The sequence below is a fragment of the Macaca nemestrina genome, chromosome 4, assembly GCF_043159975.1.
Source record: "Macaca nemestrina isolate mMacNem1 chromosome 4, mMacNem.hap1, whole genome shotgun sequence".
Lineage (NCBI taxonomy): Eukaryota > Metazoa > Chordata > Mammalia > Primates > Cercopithecidae > Macaca > Macaca nemestrina.
This window is the reverse complement of record NC_092128.1, coordinates 9,309,820-9,333,630: the sequence shown is the minus strand read 5'-3', so window position 1 is coordinate 9,333,630 and position 23,811 is coordinate 9,309,820. Positions and strand designations below refer to the sequence as shown.

General features: G+C 45.2%; 1 non-coding gene and 1 pseudogene across 1 annotated transcript; one reads left to right on the top strand and one right to left on the bottom strand.

The window, feature by feature from the left end:
* LOC105475000 (zinc finger protein 777-like) overlaps positions 1-23,811 on the bottom strand; it is a 149,896-nt pseudogene that overhangs the window by 86,480 nt on the left and 39,605 nt on the right.
* Positions 6,085-6,156, top strand: TRNAC-GCA (transfer RNA cysteine (anticodon GCA)). Its single transcript has one exon. It is a non-coding gene; the product is annotated as a tRNA-Cys (tRNA).

Sequence of the window (23,811 nt, the reverse complement as noted above, 5' to 3'; positions counted from 1 at the left end):
CATGTGCCACCATGCCCAACTAATTTTTGTATTTTTAGTAGAGACGGAGATTTACCATGTTGGCCAGGCTGGTCTTGAACTTGTGACCTCATGTGATCCACCTGCCTTGGCCTTTCTATTTTTTTTTTATTTTTTGAGACGGAGTCTTGCTCTGTAGCCCGGGCTGGAGTGCAGTGGCCAGATCTCAGCTCACTGCAAGCTCCGCCTCCCGGGTTTACGCCATTCTCCTGCCTCAGCCTCCGGAGTAGCTGGGACTACAGGCGCCCGCCACCTCGCCCGGCTAGTTTTTTGTATTTTTAGTAGAGACGGGGTTTCACCGTGTTAGCCAGGATGGTCTCGATCTCCTGACCTCGTGATCCGCCCGTCTCGGCCTCCCAAAGTGCTGGGATTACAGGCTTGAGCCACCGCACCCGGCCGCCTTGGCCTTTCAAAGTGTTGGGATTACATATGTGAGCCACTGCACCCAGCTTCATTTATCTTTTGTATTTTTTTTTTTGTTTGTTTCAATTTCATTTAGTTCTGCTATGATCTTTGTTATTTATTTTCTTCTGCTGGGTTCGGCTTTGGTTTGTTCTTGTTTCTCTAGTTCCTTGAGGCGTGACCTTAGACTGTCTATTTGCACTCTTTCAGACTTTTTGATGTAGATATTTAATGCTATGAATTTTCTTCTTAGCACCACTTTATCTGTATTCCAGAGGATTTTATAAGTCACTATTATCATTCAATTCAAAGAATTTTTAATTTCTCTCTTGATTTCATTGTTGACCCAATGATCATTCAGGAGCAGATTGTTTAATTTCCCTGTATCTGTATAGTTCTGGGAGTTCCTTTTGGAGTTAATTTCCAATTTTATTCCACTGTGATCTGAGCAAGTACTTGATTGATATAATTTCAATTTTCTTAAATTTATTGAGACTTGTTTTGTGGCCTATCATATGGTCTATCTTGGAGAATGTTCCACGTGCTGATGAAAAGAATGTATATTCTGCAGTTGTTGGGTAGAATGTTCTGTAAATATCTGTTAAGTTCATTTGTTGTAGGGTGTAGTTTAAGTCTATTGTTTCTTTGTTGACTTTCTCTCTTGATGACTGGTCTAGTGCAGTCAGTGGATAATGAAGTCCCCCACTATTATTGTGTTACCATCTATCTCATTTCTTAGGTCTAGTAGTAATTGTTTTGTAAATTTGGGAGCTCCAGTGTTAGGTGCATATATAACTAGAATTGTGATATTCTCCTGTTGGACTAGTCATTTTATCATTATATAATGTCCCTTTGTCTTTTTTAACCATTGTTGTTTTAAGGTCTGTTTTGTCTGATATAAGAATAGCTACTAGGCCGGGCGCGGTGGCTCAAGCCTGTAATCCCAGCACTTTGGGAGGCCGAGACGGGTGGATCACGAGGTCAGGAGATCGAGACCATCCTGGCTAACACAATGAAACCCCGTCTCTACTAAAAATACAAAAAAATTAGCCGGGCGAGGTGGCGGGCGCCTGTAGTCCCAGCTACTCGGGAGGCTGAGGCAGGAGAATGGCATAAACCCGGGAGGCGGAGATTGCAGTGAGCCGAGATAGCACCACTGCACTCCAGCCTGGGCGACAGAGCGAGACTCCGTCTCAAAAAAAAAAAAAAAAAAAAAAAAAAAAAAGAATAGCTACTCCTACTTGTGTTTGCTGTCCATTTGCATGGAATGTCTGTTTCCACACTTTACCTTAAGTTTATGTGAGTCTTTATGTGTCAGGTGAGTCTCCTGAAGACAGCAGATACTTGGTTTGTGGATTTTGATCCATTCTGCCATTCTGTATCTTTTAAGTAGAGCATTTAGGTCATTTATATTCAACATTAGTACTTAGATGTGAGGTACTGTTCTATTCACTGTGTTAGTTGTTGCCTGAATACCTTCTTTTTTTTTCCTTCATTGTATTATTGTTTTATAGGACCTGTGAGATGTATGCTTTCAGGAGGTTCTATTTTGGTGTGTATTTCAAGGTTCTGTTTCAAGATTTAGAACTCCTTTTAGCATTTCTTGTAGTGCTGGCTTGGTAGCGGCAAATTCATTCAGCATTTGTTTGTCTGAAAAAGACTTTATCTCTCCTTCATGTATGGAGCTTAGTTTTGCTGGATACAAAATTCTTATTTTGTTTAATGAGGCTAAAGATAGGACACCAATCCCTCTGGTTTGCAAGTTTCCTGCTGAGAAATCTGCTGTTAATCTGATAGGCTTTCCCTTATAGTTTACCTGATGCTTTTGCCTCACAGCTCTTAAGATTCTTTCCTTTGTCTTGGATTTAGATAAGTCAAGACTTTAGATATGTGCCTTGGTGATGATTTTTCTGTGATGAATTTCCTATTTGAGCTTCTTGTATTTGGATGTCTAGATCTCTAGGAAGACCAGGGTAGTTTTCCCTGATTATTCCCTCAAAACAGTTTTCCAAACTTTTAGATTTCTCTTCTTCCTCAGGAACACCAATTATTTTTAAGTTTGTTTGTTTGTTTAACATAATCCTAAATTTCTTGGAAGTTTTGTCTTTCTTTCCTTTTTTTTTTTTTTTTTTTTTTTTTTGAGATGGAGTCTCGCTCTGTCACATAGGCTGGCTGGAGTGCAGTGGCATGATCTTGGCTCACTGCAACCTCTGACTCCCAGGTTCAAGCGATTCTCCTTCCTCAGCCTCCTGAGTAGCTGGGACTACAGGTGCACACCACCACACCTGATTAATTTTTGTATGTTTAGTAGAGGCAGGGTTTCACCATGTTTCACTCCTGACCTCAGGTAATCCACCCACTTCGGCCTCCCAGTGTGCTGGGATTATAGGCATGAACCACCATGCCCAAACTGTTCCTATTTTAAAATACTTTTTTCTTTGTCTTTGTCATAGTGGGTTAATTCCAAAGCCTTATCTTTGACCTCTGAAGTTCTTTCTTCTACTTATTCTAGGCTACTGTTGAACCTTCCCAGTGTATTTTGTATTTCTCTAAGTGTGTCTTTCATTTTCAGAAGTTGTCATTATTTTTTCTTCATGATACCTATTTCTCTTGGAGACTTTTTCATTCTTATCCTGTAGTTTTTTAAAAATTTCTTTAAGTTGGTTTTTACCTTTCTCTGGTACCTCCTTGAGTAGCTCAATAATTAATCTTCTGAATTATTTGGCAATTCATAGATTTATTCTTGGTTTAGATCCATTGCTGGAGAGCTAGTGTGATCTTTTGAGGGTGTTATACAACCTTGTTTTGTTATATTCCCAGAATTACTTTTCATTTGGATAGACTGTTTCAGTGGAAAGAGCTAGAACTCAAGGGCTTCTGTCCAGATTTTTTTGTCCCATGGGGTGATCCCTTGATGTGGTGCTCTCCTGCTCCCGCTACGGATGGGGTTTCCTGAGAGCTGGACTGCAGTGATTGTTATTGCCCTTCTGGGTCTAGCCACCCAGTGGGGCTACCAGGCTCTGAACTGGTGCTGTGGAATGTCTGCAAAGAGTCCTGTGATGTGAGCCGTCTTCAGGTCTCCCAGCTGCGATGCCAGTACCTGCTCTGGTGGAGGTGGCAGGGGAGTGAAATGGACTCTGTGAGATTCCTTGGTTGTAGTTTCACTTAATGCACTGATTTTCTTAAATGTTGGTTGTGCTAGCACTAAAGCTGTCATGTGGACAGACTCAGGACCTCTGGTTAGGCAGGATGTTACTGGCAGTGGAATTAACTGTTATTTTCTCCTTTGGAGTGGGATGTTCTGTTATACATTGCTGTAATGGCTTGAGTTGGTTGGCATTTAGCCAGGAGGTGGTGCTTTCAATAGAGCACCAGCTGTGATAGTAGATGGGGGATATAAGCTTGCCCTAAATTGGCCAGGATAAGTATTCAAGTTTCCCAGGTGATTGATGGGGCCAAAGAGCTCCCAAGAGCTTATGTCTTTTGTCTTCAGCTACCAGGGTGGGTAGAGGAAAGCCACCAGGTGGGGGCAGTGTTAAGTGGGTCTGAGCTCTGACACTCCTTGGGTGGGGCTTGCTGCAGTCACTGTAGGGCATAGGGTGAGTGGTTCATAGGCCAATGGAGTTATGTTCCAAGGAGGATTATGGCTGTCTCTGCTGCATTATACAGGTTGCCAGGGAAGTGGGAGAAAGCCAGCAGTGACAGGCCTCACCCAGCTCCCATGCAGTCAGCAAGGCCAGTCTCACTCCCTCCATGCCCTGCCAACAGCACCGAGTTTATATCCAGGCAGCTGGCACACAGGGCTGCGATCCTGCTTCAGGCTAGAAGCCTCCCCACTGAGAAAGCAAGCAGGGCTTTCAGGCCTCATCCCTCCCTGTCTGCCCATGATGTCAGCTGCAGGTCCTGTACTCATACCTACACTTCTCATTCACCCACTGGATTCTGCTCAGGAAAATTCATGCTCAGTTGAAATTATTAAAAGTTCAACTAGAAACTTCTATTACTATGTAGCCCCTCCCTAATTCTGCTGGCTGCCTTCCCCAAGGACCCCTGTGAGATAAAGTCAGGAATGGCTTCCCTGGGCTTGAGCTGGAGTCTGGGAGTGCACACGGGGCCCTTCTTACTGCTTCTTCTACTTTTATATTTTGCTCAGCTCCCTAAATCAACTTTAGCTCCAGGTAAGGTTAAATCCTAGTCCCATGATCTGGGTTTTTAGGTTCTACAGTGAAGATGTGTGTTCAGAGGCAGACCTTCCCCACTCATACATTGGGAACTCACAGTTTTTTGTGAGTAAAACTCATGAAATACAGTTTTCAGCATACAGTTTGCAGCAGTAAACTGTATAGTTTGCTCATACAGTTTGGAGCAGCAAGCTGCTTCTTTAAAAGGGTCTGTGAGTTCTTTTGGTTTTTTTGGTGTGATCCTATGGTGGTTCTTGGAGCAAAAGTTCATGATGTGAATCTCCACATGCTGTTCTGTTTGTCCAAGTGGGAGCTGCACACTGGTCTTCTCTTCCATCCACCATTTTCTACAGTCTCAGCATTTTAGTTTCCATGAACCAGTTTCTGTGACTGTGCATGCCTTCCATTTTGTCCAGTCTTTGAATGTAAATGTTTATTGCAATAATTCTGTTCTTGTACCATCATTATACTTGAGGTGTTCAATGGGTAGAAATTTTCTCTTTTGAGTTCATAGATCTTTGAGTCAAGAGAAGCCTCATCTGATTTAATGTAGATCACAAGAGCTTGGACTCTATCTAATTGAATGAGGCTTTGAGAGTCTTGGAATAGAGGTGAGTATATTTTGCATGTGGGAGAGATGTAAGTAATTATGACCAAGAGGGCAGTTCATGGTAGATAAAACTGTTGACCCTGAATGTTGACTTATTTCTGCATCTATGGCCTTCACCTTCTTTTCAGATCTTCCCACTGGAGGTGAAACATGCTTTCTTGCTCTTGAGTTAAGGCTTGGTCTTGTGACTGCCCTTGATCATTGAGTTGTTCTCACATGTAATGCAAATAGGGGCTTGAAAGCTGCTTTCATAGTTGGGCCTGCCCCTTTGCATTTCTGCTGTCACCATAAGAAAACTGTCCCCTTGCTAGCTGCTACTCCTCCACCCAGGATCATAGAAGGAACATACATGGAGCAGACTTGAGCCCAGCTCAGACAAAAACCAAGCACAGATGGATCCACAGCTTGAAGCTGATACACCAGGTCAAGCCCAGCCTACTTCACCTGATTGGTACCCATGCTGCTGACCTATGAGCATGAGAATACATGCTTATTGTTTCATGCAGCCAATTTTGGGATGATTTGTTATGATACATTGTTGTGAAAATAGCCTTGATACTTACACTTGCCTCTACCCCAACCCCTACTCCCATCAGGTACTGAGTAAGGGAACAGGAGGAGACCTCAGTTGAAGGAGTTCAGGTTGTGGCTACAAGGTAGAAAGCTGCCATTAGACAAGTGAGAAGTGATGGGGGTTCTCTGGGGGAGTGAAGCAGTGAACTCATGGCCTGAAGAGCAGTGTCTAGTCATTTGTGGTAGGGCTGCCAATTTCCATAAGGTGGCTGGGAATGAATACAATTTACAGTGCACTATAGAATCCTTGGGTGTGGCAACACAGGTGAAATATGCTAAAGAGGAATGTCCACCAGGCAAGGGGGTATAGCTCAGGGGTAGAGCATTTGACTGCAGATCAAGAGGTCCCTGGTTCAAATCCGGGTGCCCCCTACTGCCATTTAGCTGTGGGTTCTCTTTTCCTGATGTTAGGCTTGCTTGTCACTCACCACCATCCTTCCTATAGCTTGTGTCAGTTTTCTCAGGTGACTTCATCTTGCTGGCACAAGTCATGGTCAATTCACCAATAACCTGCATGTGTTTCAGAAGTTCTAATTAGCTGCTCTTCTTTGAAGTTTATATTATGGCAGGACAGGCTGAATCAGAGGTCATCCAGTCTGACTTGGCATCAGAATTACTGACAGATCTTATCAAAAATACCGATTACTCGCTAGAAATTCCAATTTAGTAGGACTGAGGAGGAATCAGAGAACTTCTACTTTTGGGGGTCGTTTGGGGCATAATCCCCTGTTAACACCTGTTCTAACATCCAATAATTCTAAGTGGCTGGAAAATTGTTTTGGAACCTACAACAACATGTCATTCTATACAACATCCTGGTGGGAAGCATCAGTGATGTTCAAGCTAGTGCCTGCCTTCAGTCCATCACTGAGGGCATGTGGGGTGCTGGGCTGCAGGCATAGGCAGTGGCCAGGGGTGTAGAGGTGGGAGAGTGTGGGAAAGGTGGGAGAAGTCGGAATGAAGCTGTGGGCATGGTAGGAGGGTGACCAATCGCAATGGCACAGTCAGTCAGGGGTAGTGGCAGGCCATGAGTCGAGTGATTACTCGACTCCCTGCATTAAAGTTCAGAATTGAAGCATGTTCAAAGCAACACTAGTTGTTTTTGAGTAAAGCATTTGATTGACAATCCACAGGTCCCTGACTCAAATTCATATGTTCCCTAACTACACTAATTTCTTCCCATACTGACCAGGGTATTCAAATACAGTTTCCTTTCACCTCCTGAGGCCCCTGCAGCTGACTCTTCCTGCAAGGAGGACGAGAGGGTAAGGAGGTCTGTTTGTCCCGTGCTACTCTCTACTTTCCTGCTGCCCCACGTGACCTGCCCAGATCTGCTCTGCAGGCCTGATCAGTCTTATCTTGCTTTTCTTTGGTGAGCACTTCTCTTGTGTTTCCTTTTTTTTTCTTCCTATTCTTCCCCACCTTGTGAACCCTCTGTCCACATTTTGAGGATCCCCAGTTGTGTGAGGCACAGTGGAAGACATGGCTCTGCTTGCGGCCCCCAAAGCTGAAGGAAAAAGCCACTTTCTCTTTGTCTTCCTGGCACTTCTGGCCACCCAGTGCCACCGACTGACATATGCATGAAGACTGAGTGACTTGTAGAGGCAGAGACAGCTTAGCATTCATTCCTGGGCTGGCAGAGCTCAGGAACCGTCTGGCGGCTCCCTAACCAGTGTGACTTCCTGAGAGCCAGGCTGCCTGGGTCTCCTTGGATCCCCACTGCTTCAGAAGCCCGGGCTCCCTGACACATAGACAATGGCCGTCTCATCTGTTTCACTGAACAGAACCAGTTTCTGTAATGATGTACCTAGGCAGATACAAAAATTGCAGCTGAAGAGGGTTGCAGAAAAAGAATCCCAAAGAAAATGGGGTGAGTGTAGGATGGACTTTCTGTCATGATTGGGATTGCAGAAAGTAGAAATCCAGTTGATTGTTTAGGGTTGACAATCTGGGAGCCCAAGGGTCTCAGGGGTAAAGTAACTGAGTAATTGATCACCCGGATTCAAGGCTGCTTACTCACCTGGTAGGTATTCAATGGATGCTTATGGCTGGCGTTCATTCTGATTGGTCAGTGTCTGTGCTGTAGCTGTTGTTAAATATTTCAAGTGTCATTTCTTGGAATAAGTTCCCACTGAAGGACAAAACTTTTAGAGACCAGCTGTTGTTACAGAGCAGTAAAAAGGGCCCAGCCGAGTCTGACGGCATTGGGAAGCTCAAAGACATACAATGGAAGGCTCAGATGTCTACAATGCCTTTCCAGACACAGATGGAATGTGCAGATGTCCCCACGACTACACCAAAACACTCAGCTCTTGTTGCTGAATAACTGAGATTGCTGAAAAATGAAAAGGCAGAATTGCCAATCTGCAATTCTTTTTGGTTTCACATTTCCCCATCTCTTGTGTTATGAATTGCTACTTCAGTGATAGCTGCAGGGAATTTTTGGAAGATGTCAGGAGAACTTCTTAAACTTGGAAGAAGTTGCTACACTATACTCTCACATTAGCCTTTGTTGGGATATTTTTCTATTCCTGAGATAATGGTGCCAGGGAGGATAAAATGCTTAAGTTCAATGGTTCTCCCTGATTAGTTAACAAGAACACTAGGGAATGAGTTCTACTTACCAAATTCTACCTACGTGTGTGTATATATATATTTCTGTATTTCCAATAATCCAGAAAGTGTTTTTCTAACAGTTAACTCATGTGCACACACACACATTTGATATTTCTCATTTTGAGTGTCTATGGTAGCCTATCCTTTCTCCTTGTTGTCCAAAAATAAGTTGAACTTTGTGATGAGACAGACAGCCTTGGCACTAAGTGTTTCTAGAGTTTATTGGTTTTATTATTTCCAATAAATCAACTTTTGGTTTTATTGCTTTTCTCCGACTGTATGATTGTTTTTTATTCCATTGATTTCTCCTCTGATGTTTGTTATTTCTTTTTAATTTAAGGTTAAATTGTTGGGTTTTTTCTTGATATTTAGATATAAGCATAGATATAATGCTTGTTAAAACTCATACTCTTAGTGGAAGATATAAGAAAAGAAAAAAGGGCCGGGCGCGGTGGCTCAAGCCTGTAATCCCAGCACTTTGGGAGGCCGAGGCGGGCGGATCACAAGGTCAGGAGATCGAGACCACAGTGAAACCCCGTCTCTACTAAAAATACAAAAAATTAGCCGGGCGCGGTGGCGGGCGCCTGTAGTCCCAGCTACTCAGGAGGCTGAGGCAGGAGAATGGCGGGAACCCGGGAGGTGGAGCTTGCAGTGAGCCGAGATCGCGCCACTGCACTCCAGCCTGGGCAACAGCGTGAGACTCCGTCTCAAAAAAAAAAAAAAAAAAAAAAAAAGAAAAGAAAAAAGACTGAATATCAGTTACCTGATACTCAGTTATCAGTTATCTGATATAAGAAAAATAAGGCTAAATATCAGATAATCTGATCAGTTAAGAGTGTGAGTTTCAGCCGGGTATGGTGGCTCATGCCTGTAATCCTAGCACTTTGGAGGCTGAGGCAGGTGAATCACCTGAGATCAGGAGTTTGAGACCATCTTGGCCAACATGGCGAAACCCTGTCTCTACTAAAAATACAAAAATTAGCCAGGCATAGTGGCACATGCCTGTAATCCCAGCTACTCGGGAGGCTGAGGAAGGAAAATCGCTTGAACCTTGGAGGTGGAGGTTGCAGTGAGACCACACCACTGCACAATGGGAGCGAGACTCCATTTCAAAAAACAAACAAACAAACAAGAAAGAGCGTGAATTCATGACTTTACCTGTGCCACATGAATTTTGATTTGTTATATCTTTGTTAACATTTGGTTCAAGATACTTTCTAATTTCTATTTTGATCTCTTCTTTTGCTTATAGGTTATTTGGAAGTGTATTGTTTAGCTTCCAAGAGGCTGGGGATTTCCTAGTTATTTCTGTTTCTCGTAACCTAGCCTAATTCAGCCACAATATGGTCCGAAAACATTCTCTATGATTTCAATCCTCAAATTTGTGGCAACTTACTTTATATCACCAAATATTGTTAACTTTGATAAATGTTCTGTGCGCATTAAAAATATAAAATGTGCTATTGTATGGTGCACTGTTCATTATATATCAAATAGGTCATATTTTTTGGTTGTGTTATTCAGATTCTTCATATGCTTACATTTTATTTGCCTGTTCTATTAGCTACAGAAAGAGGTGTGTTAAAATCTGCCACTATGATTGAGGATATGTCTATTTCTATTTTTAGTCCTATCCATTTTTGTTTTATTTATTTTCACACTATATTTTTGGGTGCATTCAGATTTGGGATTATAATAGCTTCCTGCTGGATTGACCTACTTATCATTTTAAAATATCCCCTTTATCTGTAGAAACTCTTACCAAGTTAAAGTCTATTTTGCATCATATTAATATTGCTATACTAGCCTCTTTGGTTATTATTGGTATGGTATATTTTTATTTATACTTTCACTTTCCACTATAAGTGACCTTATGCTTAAGCTTCATCTAAGCAACTTGTAGTGTGGTTTTGTTTTCTCATTCAGTCTGAGAATTTTATATTTTAATTGGAGTTTTAAATACTTTTATATTATTTAAAGTAATTGGGTTATTTACTTTCACCACCGTAAAAATAATGTTTCATGTCACCTGGCTCCCATAATTTCTTTTGGCAAAGCATCTGTTGATTGTAAAATCTGATTTTTTTTTTCCCTTACAGACCGCTTTTCAGATCTCTCTCTCTCCCTCTCTCTTTTTTTTTTTTTTTCTTTTTTTTGAGACGAAGTCTCATTCTGTCACCCAGGCTGGAGTGCAGTGGCACGATCTTGGCTCACTGCAACCTCCACCTCCTGTGTTCAAGTGATTCTCCTGCCTCAGCCTCCCAAGTAACTGGGATTACAGGCATGTGCGACCAGGCTTGGCTAATTTTTATATTTTTAGTAGAGATGGGGTTTCACCATGTTGGCCAGGCTGGTCTTGAACTCCTGACCTCAAGTGATCCGCCCATCTCAGCCCTACCAAAATGCTAGGATTACAGGTGCAAGCCACTGCGCCCGACCTCTTCCTGTCTCTTTAAAAATCAGTTTTACGATAACATATCTAGACATGGTTTCTTTTGGTTTTGTTAGTATGTTTTGTTTTCTGTCTTTTCCTCCATCACCTACAGACAGCGTTACTGTTCTCCTTTGTTTTTATTTCCTTTTGACTAACTGAATTTCTTAAATAAGTGGGTTGATGTTTTTCATTAGTTTTAGAAAATGTTTGTCAACTATCCTTTCACATCTTGATTTTGCTTCATTCACTTTCTTACCTCCTTTTGGAATTTCAATGATATGTTAAGAACTTTTAACTGTTTCCCATTTATATGCTGTTTTCCTCTTCTTTTCATCCATTATTTACCTTTCTATGCTTTGGTCTAGATATTTTTTCTATTGATTTGTTTTTCTGTTCACTAATCCAGTGGTCCACTGTGACTAACTTTCTGTTAAATGCATGTATTAAAATTTTAATGTTAAATATTATAATTTTTGTTTTAGAATTTCCTTTGAATTTTTTCTTACAAATTAGAATGTGAAATTCTCCACACTTTTCTCACGTTTTTTCTATGTTCCTGTTTTCCTAAATATATTATCAAAGTTATTTTAAATTCTATGATATCTAGATCGCTTGCTTCTACTGTCTGTTTTTCTCTTGGTTTTGTTCATATTTCTCTGACTCTTGATATACCTAGTAATCTTTATTGAATGCCAGACAATGTGTATTAAAAGAATAAAGGCTCTCAATAAAATTATTGTCTACTAGACAAAATTCACCCTCCTCCTCCTCCTCCTCCTCCTTCTCTTCCTGCTCCTCCTGCTCCTCCTCCTCCTCCTTCTTCTGCTTCTGTTTCTTCTTTTTTGAAAGAAGGCAGAGTGGAGGGCTGATGATTTTAAACCAGTAAGGAAATGAGTGGTCTTTCCTGCTAAGAAAAATGAAAATGTAATTTTGGTAATCCTCCTTCCATCTGTGGCTTGTCCCACTTTTTGAGTGTTGCCCTAAGAGGTTTGCAATAAAAAACCTGGCAGGTCTTTGTCTTCTCAACTCTCAAATACAGAGGAATCCACTCTTCTTTTTAGAGAGTTTGGGTTTATATTTCTAGATTCTTGCTTCATGGAGCTTCACAACTCAGTAATTTTCTTGAAGGGTGAAACTAGCTGTGTATTTAAAGGCTCCAAAGTCTCCATTTTTATGCTCCAGCATGGTACAACTGTTACAAGCTCCTCTGGTGTTCCTATTTCCTGACACCTGTATGCTGGTGCCAACATTGGGAGCTGAGCCTCTAGTTGGGCTTAGAATTGGCAAGTGTCCCAGAGGAACAGTGGCTGCAGATCCTCAGTGTCAATTCACTACTTTCTTCAGGGCTTTCACTCTCTCCTCATGTGTTCTTTCCCCTTTCTCTACCCCATGAATTTTCATCTTCTTAGTACCATGAAATTGTTATAAATTCTGTTCTTTTTCCCAGAGATTTTCCTTAATTTTATCATCTCTTGCCCCATATAGTTTTAGAATTCTGAAAATGTCTAGAGGTAAAAAACAGCTATATGTTTAATGTCACCCAAGTCTACAGTCTTGTCACAGCAACCCTGAGTGACCACCAAAAGTTTCACTGGGTTCCCAGTACTTCAGCAGCAGCCCCAAGCTTGGACCTAAGGCAGATTATCAGCCTGCACCCAAGATTGGGAAATGTTCCCAGCTAAAATGTGACTGCAGTCCATCAACTCACTTCCAAAAGGTTCTTTCCTCTCTGGAATTTTAGTTCTTCTAGTCCTTGCTGCTTCTGCAACTCTCTTGATGATTCTAAAATGTGAATTGCCTTTTTAAACTGGCTTTTCTAGCTCTCTTTGGCATGACACAAACTCCTTCATCCTATTTGAAAGAAAGTTATACAAACGTGGTTTTAAGAATTATTTTGGGTAGAAATAGGAGAGCAACAAGTAAAAATGTCTGATGATAAAACTGAATTCCTTAGCCTCTATTTCCTTTTTTATTTTTAGGAAAGGAGTAGGATTATTTCTAAGTGAATATAGGAGGACAAAGAGATGGAAAGCCTGATAGGAGACCACCAAGCGACTGGTGATTAGCTGAACTTTTCCCCCAGGAAGAGATTTGGTTCTTAACTCTAAGTTTGGAAGAATAGGCATCAAAATATCAACATTTGTTTAGCTTGTGGCATTATAGGTAATTTTACTTTTTTCTTGATGCTTATTTGTGTTTCACAAGTTTTTAATCTTTGTGATATGTAATTTTACATATTGTTAAATCCTGTGAGGCACATTAGAGAGATTCAAAGAAGTTATATTATTTATATTGAAAGTATATTTCCTTGATAATCCAAATAATAAATTATTGCCCCAAGAATAAAACACTCCAGGGCAAAACCCCTTCGCAGGGCAACCCCTTTGGGTCCCCTACCTTATATGGGAGCTCTGTTTTCACTCTATTAAATCCTGCAACTGCACACTCTTCTGGTCTGTGTTTGTTACGGCTTGAGCTGAGCTTTTGCTCACTGTCCACCGCTGCTGTTTGCCATCATTGCAGACCCGCCACTGACTTCCACATCTCCGGATCTGGCAGGGTGTCTGCTGTGCTCCTGATCCAGCGAGGTGCCCATTGCCACTCCCGATCGGGCTAAAGGCTCACCATTGTTCCTTCATGGCTAAGTGCCCAGATGCATCCTAATCGAGCTGAACACTACTCGCTGGGTTCCACATTCTCTTCCATGACCCACAGCTTCTAATAGAGCTATAATACTCACCGCATGGCCCAAGGTTCCATTCCTTGGAATCTGTGAGGCCAAGAACCCCAGGTCAGAGAACAAAAGCCTTGCTGCCATCTTGGGAGCAGCCTGCCCCATCTTAGGAGCTCTAAGAACAAAGACCCACCAGTAACATTTGGTGGCCTGTACGGAGATTCTCCAAAGTGGTGAGTAATATCAGACTACTTTTGCTTGCTATTCTATCCTATCCTTCCTTAGAATTGGAGGAAAATGCCGGGCACCTGTCAGGTGGTTAAAAACTATTAGTGTGGCCACTGGACTAAAGACTCAGGTGTGAGGCTTACTGGGAGAAGGCTTTCTAATGAAAGGAATGAGGCACATCCCCCATATATCTCCCAACTTCCTGAGCCCAGCACAAACACATTCCTCCATATTTCTTTCAAACTTCAGAAAAACATCACCTGGGAGATCTCCGATAAGGAATGCTAAATGTAGAATGTTAACCAATTGTAATGCTGTAACCGAGAGGATTACCTTGTTCCCTATAACTTTACATATCCTGTTTACATCGGGCTATAAAAAGCAAGCACTCGCATTGTTCGAGGCCCCTCCTGCATGCTGTGGAATGGAGGGACCAAGTTCGAACTTGTAGTAAAGATCCTTGCCACTTGGCTTTGACTCTGGACTCTGGTGGTCTTCTTTGGGGAACAAACGGTCTCGGCATAACATCTGGGGGCTCGTCTGGGATTCCCCAAGCCCACCAGACCCCTGGTCAAGGGATCTACTAGGATCGATCTACTGATAGGTGAGCCGGCTGGTCTCCGTTTGTCTGTCTGTGTCTGTTCTGAATCAGAATCTGTGACTCGCGAGGTCTGAAACTGGAGCTGGCTCAGTCCTGGCAGACGCGCTATAGGACAGCCAGCAGAGACCGGTGGGAGACGTCCCCTGGCTCTCGTCTGATCTAGATTGTGATCGGAGCTGCCGGCGCACAATCGCGATCCCAGCGGCTAACTCTGACCCGGGCTTCCGGTGCGTGCTTGCGATCCGAGCTGCCCCAGCGCCATCGCGATCCAAGCGGCTAACTCTGACCCGGGCTTCCGGTGCGTGCTTGCGATCCGAGCTGCCGGAGCACCATCGCGATCTGAGCGGCTAACTCTGACCCGGGCTTCTGGTGCGCGCTTGCGATCCGAGCTGCCAGAGCGCGATCGCGATCCGAGCGGCTAACTCTGACCTGGGCTTCCGGTGCGCGCTTGCGATCAGAGCTGCCGGAACCCGATGGCGATCCAAGCGGCTAACTCTGACCCGGGCTTCCGGTGCGCGCTTGCAATCGGAGCTGCCGGAGCGCGTTTACCATCGGGCAGCAGCTGTCTCTGGCCCGGACTGCCGGGGCGCACTCGCGATCTAAGCTGCCAGAGCGCATTTGCGATCAGGCAGCAGCTGTCTCTGACCCGGACTGCCGGGGCGTGCTCGCGATCTGAGCTGCCGGAGCGCGTTTGCGATAGGGCAGCAGCTGTCTCTGACGCCGGACTGCCGGGGCGCGCTCGCGATCTAAGCTGCCGGAGCGTGTTTGGGATGGGGCAGCAGCTGTCTCTGACCCTGGACTGCCAGGGCGTGCTCGCGATCTGAGCTGCCGGAGCGTGTTTACCATCGGGCAGCAGCTGTCTCTGACCCGCACTGCCGGGGCACGCTCGCGATCTAAGCTGCCGGAGCGTGCTCACGATCTAAGCTGCTGGAGCGCGTTTGCGATCGGGCAGCAGCTGTCTCTGACCCGCACTGCCGGGGCGCGCTTGCGACTAAATATTATTAATAAGCCAGATTTCCTTTAAAGGGATTCTAACCCATATTCCTTTACAGGAAAAGACTACAAATTAGTACAGGATGGGTAATACCCAGAGCGCTCCCCTATCTCTCCTTACAAGTAATTTCAAAGATGTAAGAGCAAGGGGCCATGATCTTAGTTTGGAAATCAGGAGGGGAAAGCTCATTACCTTATGCCGCTCCGAATGGCCTGCCTTTAATGTGGAGTGGCCACCCTAAGGGACCTTCCGACTTGCTGTCATCACTAGGGTAAAGTCCAAGATTTTCCTACCTGGGCGTGCGGGCCACTTAGAGCAAATCCCATATATCCTCATATGGCAGGACCTTGTTGAGAACCCGCCTCCTTGGCTGTCCCCTTTCCAATTAGCCTCTGAACCCTGTAAGGCACTGGTTGCTCGACCACTAAAATCCAAGCAACCAACTGCCCCTCCCCATCCTGTTCTACCTGTGTGGGGAAACCCCATCCTGTTCTACCTGACAGCGGGGACCCACTGTTCACAGAACCCCCCTCCGTACCCCTCCGGGCCCCAGGCCCCAGCCCCCCCGGGCTAAGCCGGGGGAAAGAGCAGGCAGATGGGAGGCGGCTGGCACACAAGGACCCGCTAAGAGTAAAAGTAACTTTGAAGGGCCGGCGGGGTGGATGCAAGGGCGCACTTCACGGGCTAGCCATCCCCAGCCGCCTGACTCCACAGTGGCTCTACCCCTTCGGGAAATAGGACCCCCAGATGACACGGGAATCCCCAGGCTCCAGTACTGGCCATTCTCTACCAGTGATCTGTATAACTGGAAGAACCAGAGTTCTCGGTTTTCAGACAACCCCAAAGATTTAATGGCTTTACTGGATAGTGTCATGTTCACCCACCAGCCCATTTGGGATGATTGTTAGCAGCTCCTCCGAATCTTGTTCACAACGGAAGAGCGAGAAAGAATACAGGCCGGCGTGGGACTACAACACGGCAGAAGGTAGGGGACGGCTACACCTTTATCGCCAGACTCTAATGGCGGGTCTCTGGGCAGCTGCTCGCAAGCCCACTAATTTGGCTAAAGTATACTCTGTTCTGCAGGGAAAGACAGAGAGCCCAGCTACCTACTTAGAAAGGTTAATGGAAGCTTTTAGACAGTACACCCCCATAGACCCAGAGGCTCCAGGAAGTCAGGCAGCTGTTGTAATGTCTTTCGGAAATCAGGCAGCCCCAGACATTAAAAGGAAACTCCAGAAATTAGAAGACTTAGAGGATTGTGGACATACACCCAACTGTGCCAAACCCGTATACCCTCCTGAGTACCCCAAACCCTAAACATCAATGGTACACTGTTTTAGATTTGAAAGATGCTTTCTTCAGTTTGCCTTTAGCCCCTCAGAGCCAAAAGCTCTTCGCCTTCGAGTGAAATGACCCTGGAAGGGGCATAAGTGGCCAACTGACATGGACCAGGCTGCCGCAGGGATTCAAAAACTCTCCTACCCTGTTCGATGAGGCCCTCCATGAAGACCTGGGTGAGTACCGACGTAAACACCCTGAGGTAACTTTACTACAAAATGTTGATGACCTCCTGATTGCTGCTGAGACCCAAGAAGCTTGTATTCAAGGGACCAAGAGTCTCTTACAAGCTCTGGGAAATCTAGGCTACCGAGCCTCGGCAAAGAAAGCTCAAATCTGTAAGCCAGAAGTAACATATCTGGGGTACCTGCTAAAAAGAGGGCAGCGCTGGTTAACAGACGCCTGGAAGCAAACTGTTCTGCAGATTCCCAGGCCACAATCCACCTGACAAGTGAGGGAATTCCTGGGGTCAGCGGGATTTTATAGACTATGGATACCTGGGTTCGCAGAACTGGCTAAACCCTTGTATCAGGCAACACGGGGGCAGCAGCCATTTAATTGGACAGACGAAGCCGAGTCGGCTTTCCAACAGATCAAAACCGCCCTACTCTCTGCGCCTGCACTGGGACTACCTGATGTCACCAAGCCCTTCCACTTATACGTGGATGAGAGTAAAGGTGTCGCCAAGGCGGTAATAACTCAGAATTTAGGCCCCTGGCAGAGGCCAGTTGCCTACCTGTCAAAGAAGTTAGACCCAGTGGCTGCCAGGTGGCCCCCTTGTCTCCGAATGATTGCGGCCACGGCTCTGATGGTACAAGATGCTGATAAACTTGTCATGGGTCAAGAATTGTGGGTCGTTACCCCACATGCCATGGAAGGTGTACTCAAACAGCCACCTAATCGATGGATAAGTAACGCCTGGTTCACCCACTACCAAGGACTACTACTAAATCCTATCAGGATAACCTTCCTGCCCCCAACGACCTTAAACCCTGCCTCGCTGCTGCCCAACCCGGACCTGGACACGCCGCTCCATGATTGCACCGAGATACTAGCTCAGGTGCACGGAGTTGGAGAGGACCTGCAGGACCACCCACTCCCTGATGCTAACCTCATCTGGTTCACTGATGGGAGCAGCTTCATGCATCAAGGCCAGAGGTACGCTGGAGCGGCAGTGACTTCAGAGACTGAGGTAATCTGGGCGGGACCCCTGCCCCCAGGGACATCGGCCCAGAAGGCTGAACTGATAGCACTCACCCAAGCTCTTACCTTAGGGGCAGGGAAAAAGCTGACAGTATATACAGACAGCCGATATGCTTTTGCTACGGCGCACATACACGGGGCCATCTACAGGGAGCAAGGGTTACTAACGGCTGAAGGAAAAGAGATAAAAAAAACAAGCAAAAGATCCTAGCCCTGTTAACAGCGCTATGGAAGCCAGAAAAGTTAGCCATTGTGCATTGCCCAGGGCATCAGAAATCAACCACTCCAACTGCTCAAGGCAACTTTCTGGCAGACCAAACTGCAAGAAATGTGGCAAAGGCTCCCAGCCAACTCCTTGCACTCCAGCTCCCTGACCCAGGCCCCCGGGACTTGCCACATTTCCCTGATTATTCAGAACAAGATCTCCAGTGGATTGACAAGCTTCCCCTAAAACAGATCCAGAATAGGCGGTGGACTGATACTAATGACCAAACCATCCTACCAGAAAAATTAGGACAACAAGTGTTAGAACACATCCACCGAACCACCCACCTGGGTGCTCGGCGGATAATAGACCTGATCAGATGCTCTAAGCTCAAATTCAGACATACAGCCGAGATGGCCAGCAACATCGTGGCAAGTTGCAAAGTCTGCCAGCTTAACAACGCCTACTCCCGGTCCCAGGCTGCAGCGGGAACAAGGCTTAGAGGAACCAGGCCCGGTATCTACTGGGAAGTAGATTTTACTGAAATAAAGCCAGGAAAGTACGGGTATCGGTACTTACTTGTCTTTGTAGATACTTTTTCAGGGTGGACTGAAGCATTTCCAACCAAAAGAGAAACTGCTCAGGTTGTAGCAAAGAAAATTCTGGAAGATATCCTCCCCAGGTATGGCTTCCCCGTCCAGATAGGGTCAGATAATGGGCTGGCCTTCGTCGCTAAGGTAAGTCAGGATTTGGCTTCCATCCTTGGGGCAAATTGGAAACTACATTGTGCTTACAGGCCCCAGAGTTCAGGATAGGTAAAAAAAATAAATCGGACCTTAAAAGAGACCTTAACTAAATTGACTATGGAGACTGGCACTAATTAGGTGGTCCTTCTCCCCTACGCTCTGTTCTGGGCCCGTAATACCCCTTACAGACCGGGCCTTACCCCTTACGAAATCATGTATGGCAGACCCCCACCCCTGGTTCCCAGTCTAAAAGATGATCTGCTCAAATCTGAAACAGAAAATGTCTCTGAACTCTTATTTTCCCTACAAGCCTTGCAGAAAATTCATCAAGAGATCTGGCCCAAGCTGAAGGAACTATATGAGACCGGTCCCCCACCGACACCCCATCCGTACCAGCCGGGAGACTAGGTCCTGGTTAAGCGACACTGACAAGAGACCCTAGAACCCAGGTGAAAAGGACCACTCCAGGTACTCCTGACCACACCCACCGCCCTGAAGGTAAAAGGCATCACGTCGTGGATCCACTACACCCACGTCAAGCCGGTGGACCCAACCTCCGACCTTCTAGGACCAATCACGGCAGCGGCTAAAGCACCGGCCACGTGGACTGTGGACAGAGCTAAGAACAACCCCTTAAAACTCACCCTGCGCCGGCAATATAGCTCACTGCAAACATGCAGTTAGGTAGTCTAGCCCTAACGTTAGCCGCCCTAGTGGCCGCTGAGGAAAACACCAAACCAGCACCTAAACCCCAGTCAGGAAAATTTTCCCTACTGTTTCTCAGGAACCAATTCCAGCCTCTGCAGCATCACTGCAATGCCCCCTAATATCACCCTAAGGGCTCCGCCGGACATATTCTTCTGGTGTAATGGGACATTATCTAAGGACCTATCTAGTCCCTCTGTTACCAACCTACTGTGTCTTCCTGTCACATTAGTTCCCCGGTTGACTCTACTAACTGCTGGCGAGTTCCTAGGGTATACCGGTAACTGGACTAGTACTGCTATTCACCCAGTCCCTAGACCGAGACCTGCACGAGCCATATTTCTCCCCCTCATTGCAGGAATCTCCCTCACCGCATCCCTCATTGCGGCCGGGATGGCAGGGGGAGCCCTAAGTCACACCCTCATAGAAAGCAACAAGTTGTACCAACAATTTGCCGTTGCTATGGAGGAGTCAGCTGAGTCCCTTGCATCCCTTCAGCGGCAGCTCACGTCCCTAGCTCAAGTAACCTTGCAGAACCGGAGGGCCCTAGACCTACTCACTGCTAAAAAAGGTGGTACATGTATGTTTCTAAAAGAAGACTGTTGTTTCTACATAAATAAATCAGGGTTTGTAGAAGACCGGGTCCAACAGTTACGCAAGTTAAGCACTGAAGTAAAAACATGGCAGTTTGCTTCAGCTGCAGACCAATGGTGGAATTCCTCTATGTTTTCTCTGTCGGCCCCCTTCCTTGGACCCCTGCTAAGTCTACTATTTCTGCTAACCGTAGGACCTTGTGTTGTTAACAGAATTTTGCAGTTTGTCAGAAAAAGGCTTGACACTGTTCAGCTCATGGTCCTCAGAGCCCAATACCAACCTGTAGACGCTGAAACAGAGTCAGACTTATAAGACCCAAGATTGGCTCTAGAGTTACCTGAAAAGAAAGGGGGAATGAAAGGAATGAGGCACATCCCCCATATATCTCCCAACTTCCTGAGCCCAGCACAAACACATTCCTCCATATTTCTTTCAAACTTCAGAAAAACATCACCTGGGAGATCTCCGATAAGGAATGCTAAATGTAGAATGTTAACCAATTGTAATGCTGTAACCGAGAGAATTACCTTGTTCCCTGTAACTTTACATATCCTGTTTACATCGGGCTATAAAAAGCAAGCACTCGCGTTGTTCGAGGCCCTCTTGTATGCTGTGGAATGGAGGGATCAAGTTCGAACTTGCAGTAAAGATCCTTGCCGCTTGGCTTTGACTCTGGACTCTGGTGGTCTTCTTTGGGGAACAAATGGTCTGGGCATGACAGAGCGAACGTCCTTCCACTGTATTTCCAAAATCCATCTACAAAGACAGAGAGGAGAGACACAGAGAGAGAGAGAGACAGAGAGGAGAGAGAGAGAGAGAACAAAAAAAGAGAGGAGAGAGACAAAGAGACAGAAAGGGAGTCAAAGAGAGAAAGTCAGAGAGAGACGAAAAGTCAAAGAGAGAAAGAGAGAAAAATAGAAGTAGTAAAGAAAAAAACAAAAACAATGTACCCTATTCCTTTAAAAGCCAGGGTAAATTTAAAACCTATAGTTAATTATTAAAGGTCTTCTCTGTGTCCCTATAACACTCCAATACCACCTCATTGTCAGTGTAAACAAGGGTGTAGCCCAAAAGCACTGAGGCCACTGACAACCCATAGCCTTCCTATCAAAAATCCTTAACCCAGTAACCCGCGGATGGCTCAAATGCATTCAGTCAGTAGTGGCAACTGCTTTGTTAAAAGTAGAAAAATAACCTTTAGAGGAAATCTTATTGTGAGCACACCTCACCAGTTCAGAGCTATCCTAAGTCAAAAAAAGCAAAAAAGTAGCTTACTAACTCAAAAATCTTAAAGCATGGGGCTATTCTGTTAGAAAAAGGTGATTTAACACTAACCACGGAAAATTCCCTTAACCCAGCAGATTTCCTAACAGGGGATTTAAATCTTAATTACTATACAAAGGACCAGACCTAGGAGGAACTCCCTTCAGGACAGGACGATAGATGGTTCCTCCTGGGTGATTGAGAAAAAAACCACAATGGGTATTCAGTAATTGATGGGGAGACGCTTATGGAAGCAGAGTTAGGAGAATTGCCTAATAATTGGTCTGTGCAAGCTGTTTGCACTCAGCCAAGCCTTAAAGTACTTAACAGAATCAATCCTGACTCAAAAGGTTACCTAAACCCTCTCTGAAACGAATTTGCATAAGAACTGTTGTTTATGGGAATGCATCTTGATGGGGCAGCTGGGTTGTTACAAAATACTCAGGAACCCAGCCCAGCTCTAGGACTCACCCCTGAGCACAAAGGCAATGTTGGGCACGCTGGTAAAGGATCACTAGAATCCAGCAGCCTGGACTCCTTTCTTTGTGGTCAAGAAAGGTGGGAAAAGGGGTGCAGACTGCTACATCGGTGAGCGTAACTAATCCCATAAGCAGAGGTCCATGGGTGGTTACGCACCCTGGAAAGGAATAAGCATTAGGACCGCAGAGGACGCTGTAAGACCAATGCTCATCGGAAAATGACTAGGGGTTCTTGCATCCCTATGTTCTTTTTTCAAACGGGAAACGTTCCCCCCAAGGGAAAAATGCCCCTAAGATGCATTCTGGAGAATTTGGCCCAGTCAGAGTGCATGTACCTTTTTCCCTCTCAGACTTGAGGCAAATTAAAATAGACCTAGGTAAACTATCAGATAACCCTGATGGCTATATTGATGTTTTACAAGGGTTAGGACAATCCTTTGATCTGACATGGAGAGATGTAATGTTACTGCTAAATCAGACACTAACCCCAAATAAGAAAAGCGCTGCCAAAACTGCAGCCCAAGAGTTTGGCGATATCTGGTATCTCAGTAAGGTCAAGGACAGGATGACAACAGAGGAAAGAGAACAATTCCCTACAGGCCAGCAGGCAGTTCCCAGTGTAGACCCTCATTGGGATGCAGAATCAGAACATGGAGATTGGTGCCGCAGACATTTGCTAACTTGCATGCTAGAAGGACTAAGGAAAACTAGGAAGAAGACTATGAATTACTCAGTTATGTCCACTATAACACAGGGAAAGAAAGAAAATCCTACTGCCTTTCTGGAGAGACTAAGGGAGGCACTGAGGAAGCACACCTCCCTGTCACCTGACTCTATTGAAGGCCAACTAAAGGATAAGTTTATCACTCAGTCAGTTGCAGATATTAGAAAAAAACTTCAAAAGTCTGCCTTAGGCCCAGAGCAAAACTTAGAAACCCTATTGAACTTGGCAACCTTAGTTTTTTATAATATAGATCAGGAGGAGCAGGTGGAACAGGACAAACAGGGATAAAAAGAAGGCCACCGCTTTAGTCATGGCCCTCAGGCAAGCTGACTTTGGAGACTCTGGGACAGGGAAAGGCTGGGCAAATCGAATGCCTAATAAGGCTTGCTTCCAGTGCGGTCTGCAAGGACACTTTAAAAAAGATTGTCCATATAGAAATCAGCTGCCCCCTTGTCCATGCCCCTTATGTCAAGGGAATCACTGGAAGGCCCACTGCCAAGGTCCTCTGAGTCAGAAGCCACCAACCAGATGATCCAGCAGCAGGACTGAGGGTGCCTGGGGCAAGCATCAGCCCATGCCATCACCCTCACAGAGCCCCGGGTATGCTTGACCATTGAGGGCCAGGAGGTTAACTGTCTCCTGTGTGGAAAAGAAAGAGAGATCAGCCTGTTACCGTGTCTATACAGAAAGAAGTAGACAAAAGAGACTCCATTTTGCTCTGTATTTGAGATGCTGTTAATCTGTGACTCTACCCCCAACCTTGTCCTTGTAAGAGACATGTGCTGTGGTGACTCAAGGCTTAATGGATTTTGGGCTGTGCAGGATGTCCTTTGTTAAACAAGTGCCTGAAGGCAGCTTGCTGGTTAAAAATCCTGCCCATCCCTGGGCAATGGAACATCTCGGTGTAAAACCGATTGTACGCTCTGTTTACTGAGATAGGAGAAAATCGCCTTGCGGCATAAGGTGGGACTTGCTGGCGGGACTTGCTGGCGCAATGCTGTTAAGAGGTTTATGGAGATGTTTGCATATGCATATCAAGGCACAGCATTTTCCTTTGAACTTATTCATGACACAGAGATCTTTATCCATATGTCTTACTGCTAATTTTCTCCCTAAAATGATCCTATTTTCCTGTCACTCCCTTATCTTTAAGATGGTAAAGATAATTATCAATAAATACTAAGGGAACTCAGACCGGGAACTCTGAGCACCGGTCCCCT